Raw genomic sequence first — 1,094 nt, 5'->3', positions numbered from 1 at the left:
AGTCATTATTCAAGCACATCTGATTGAACAAGGAAGAGTTATTCTTTTTTCAGATTTTTCTGGATATCTTTTCAATTTGCCGAGTGGGTTTGTTTTTTTTTTTCAGCTGGCATGTTGTATATAATGGCACCCATTGGCTTGAAGAATATGGCTGAACAACAACTTTTTGGTGCCATTATATACAACATGCCAGTTGAAAAAAAAAAAAAAAAAAAAAAGACCGCTCAGCGAATTGAAAAGGTATCCAGAAAAATCGGAAAAGAGAATAACTCTGTTCAATCTGACATGCTTGAATATATATATATATATATATACACACACACACAATTATTTTCAAAGATTTACTTGCCTTTATAGGATAGTTAGGCACTCATTTATACAAACTGTATAAAAATATGGGTATGTTATAAGGATTAATTACAAAAACCTGTGGTTAAGTAATGGATGAAACTAATTGTATCCTTATTGAAAACTGAGGTATCATTGTTGTTAATGTACATCAAATAGTAGGTGTAATATTTGAAAGATAAACTATTAATATGTGCATTCATTTTTGTGTGGACTGTTATCCTCATCTTCATTGTTGTTGTTTTATCATGTTTTAGCCAACTCAACCTCTGGCCTTCATTACTGGTAGTAATTACTGCGGTTGAAGTTACAAGATCGGCATTCCTATCCCGTTGTGGTTAATCACCCTAAGAAGGCCAGAGGATCAGTTGGCCAAAACGTGGTAAAACAGCAACAACTAAGAAGATGAGGATAAACAGTCCACAAGAAGAATGAATGCACAAATTATGAAGCCTCATCTCAAAGGATTTAAAAAAAAAATAAAAAAATGAAATTATTAAAATCTCTGAAAAATATTCATGTTGCTGAAATATTGTTGATTGTCGTTCAGGTCCTTAAAAAAAAAACCCCATCTAAATTGATCCAATTCTTCATGTACTCCACCTCCTAAATCCATTACCCTCATTGTCAAATTAAAAAAAATGATCACAGCATTCACCTGACAACGATTTATTTATGAATAGCAGGATTATCCAGCATTGCTCAGGATAAAAGTGTAACCTATTTCTATTAAAACTTTCATCTCT

The sequence above is a fragment of the Euprymna scolopes genome, chromosome 21 (genome assembly GCF_053919585.1).
Source record: "Euprymna scolopes isolate OS-2025 chromosome 21, ASM5391958v1, whole genome shotgun sequence".
NCBI classification, from domain to species: domain Eukaryota; kingdom Metazoa; phylum Mollusca; class Cephalopoda; order Sepiida; family Sepiolidae; genus Euprymna; species Euprymna scolopes.
This window is presented reverse-complemented; position numbering follows the sequence as displayed.